A 2,768-nucleotide genomic window follows, 5' to 3' on the forward strand; every position below is an offset into this window, starting at 1 on the left:
CGCGCGTGTGTGCGGGCAGGGTGAAACACCAAACCAATGTGCCAGGATCTGGACAATAAAGATGCATCTTACCTTATCTTATAATGTGTCGCGAAGCGGTGGAATCATGCTCTCGTCAATTTTCGGGCACGATATAGAGTTATTGATAGGCTATCACCTTCAATTCATCACTAAATTAACAAAAAATTTAATAAAATTGGAATTCTTAGTTTACGGATGTATCATGCAGCCTATACTCCACAGAATGCTCTGCTAGTGCTATATATATATATGTTCCGTCTATTTTATCTATGTTCTGCTTCCATACCAATGTGACATCTGAAAAACGAAAATGACGTCCTTGTATGAATACTTAACTTGCCCTATCTTTGTAAAAACTTTGAAAAAAAAAAAAAGCCACAGCTGGCAAAATGGTCAAGTAATTGTGAAAATACATGCATGTACTAACACAGTCAAATCTGGGATATTAGGATTCAGTCTCCAATCTAAAGGACCTAAGCAAAGTGAAAGAATATTAAAATTAAATTATAAATACGTAGGGCATTTGTAGTTACAGCTATTAGAATCAACCTGCATAAATGAAACGCAAATTGTAGCGCTTTTTAAAGGTGCGTGTGTATGTGTGCGTGTGTGAGTGCGTGTGTGTGTGCGTGCGTGTGTAAAGGGGGGGTGGGAGTGGATGTAAACATGTTATGTCCCCTTCGACAAAATTGCATTCATTTGAGAGACAGTCTGCTTCAGCAATGCCTGTGTCGGGGCCGACCAGGGCTGAATGAGATACAGCATTCCAGGATAAACGCCAAGATACTCAATGAAAATACAAAAAAAAAGACTTCCCCAAAGAATCGAACTCATATCTTCTGAGTGCTATGGCAGATAGCATAATCATCGCAACACAGCCATTACTCAAGAAGAAGAAAATACGGATACAATGCACTGTGAAAGAAGTAAAACGAGTAAAAGTAGTCAAGACTAAAAATATACCCAAATACAGAACTTATTAATGTTAACATACATGTTAACATTTATATCATGTGTAGTTTTAGTAAGAGTTTTACGGCACTTGCAACACAATAAGGTCATATAAGTGCCGAAGATTAGAGGTGTTACAAGAGAGTAACAAACATAAAAAAAAGAAGGAGAGAATATCAGGACGAAAGATGTTCGAAATGAAAGGAGCAAACCACACCAGAACACCCGCCAACCACCCACACTAACATATGTGTAATTAAAAGTTAGCTCAGACTCGGGGAAAAGGATCTGTGGGATACCCCCACCCCTCCAACCAAAACAACAACAGACAAAATATTAATGTTTAACTAGTAGGCCCAGGTCGTAGGTTCCGAGTCGAACAAAAACAAAGCGCAAGCTCTCAAAAACGTTTTACCATGGGACCCTTTGCATACTATTTTTTTTGTAAGTGTGTGTGAGTGTGTGTGTGTATTTGTGTATAGGTTTAATATCCATAGCAATACTAAATAAGGTAAAGAAGCAGGATCTTCCAATTTAACATACATCTCCTGTAGGACCAAGCGAAATTGGAAAATTTGTGTCAAGTGCCTTTCCCAAATGACGCAACATTGAACCGAGCGGAATCTTGAACCCCAGAACTGCAATCTCCTGATTATGCATTCGGCAGCCATATTATTGCTACCTCCACATACTAAATATGTATAAACATACACAGAAGTAGATATATTGTAATTTACACATTTCGAGGGAAGAAACCAAATTGAATTGAAGCAACAAAAAAAGGAAGTCCTTTGACTAGGGAAATTTTAATGTATACATACATGGAAGATTTGTGCAACATTCATAAAAGCCTAATATACTCACTTGCAGCCTCGAGGAACATTAAAACCATTTTAAAAACACAACAACAAAAGATGACGAAATTAAATAGTAAACCCCATAAAAATTATTTGACAATACTTACAGGCCTGTAATATGAGAACAGGGAATCAATCCATACAAAGTTCAAAGGAGAGAAAGGCAAAAATTCACACACACAATCACGCAATCGTTCCTGCAGTTATACATTTCGTCTTCACCCATCAATGAAACTTGCACTCTCGGAACAGTTTTCACCTTTCTGAAGAGCAGAATAATGGTCGCATCAAATAGTTAAAGCAATATTTGACAGCTGGAAATTTTCATTGATGAATATCTGCCCCGGTATTGTCCATTCAAAAAGTACACATATCTGGATCAGTGTTGGGTTGAAAATGGAAATAGAAAGATGTTAAGTGGGAATGCATAACACCCTACACTTTTCTTTAAAAAAACCCAAATATAACCCCAAAACACAAATGTTTAAGTAACATTTCAGGTTTTATCTCCAGACAGTATGCAGCGGAAATCATCCCATTTATCTGTGGGAGCTCTAGCATGTTACACACACATTGCGGAGGACTCTTTTTTTTTTCTTACGTAAAAACTTGCACAATTGTTCTTTCAGATTCTCCTATATTACAATCTATCAAAGTGGCAATACTCCGCACTGAATACTCAACAACTGTTTCCATCTCATTTCATTTGAATGTAATTATCATTCAGAGCTAGTCCTTGCCCGCCTGAGATCTTTCACCATGAGACATTTATTAGTTTGTACACCTTTCAAAAGAAATACAAAGACAAATATTCAAATTCATCTGGTACCTTTTACAACCGGGCTCATCAAAATGTATCATTTGCTTTTCACACCTTTTGACTTGAACAGAAGCACATCAACAGAACAATGATTGTATGGTAAATTAGTGCAGGGAAAG

This window comes from Aplysia californica, unplaced genomic scaffold (genome assembly GCF_000002075.1).
Source record: "Aplysia californica isolate F4 #8 unplaced genomic scaffold, AplCal3.0 scaffold00749, whole genome shotgun sequence".
Classification (NCBI taxonomy): Eukaryota; Metazoa; Mollusca; class Gastropoda; order Aplysiida; family Aplysiidae; genus Aplysia; species Aplysia californica.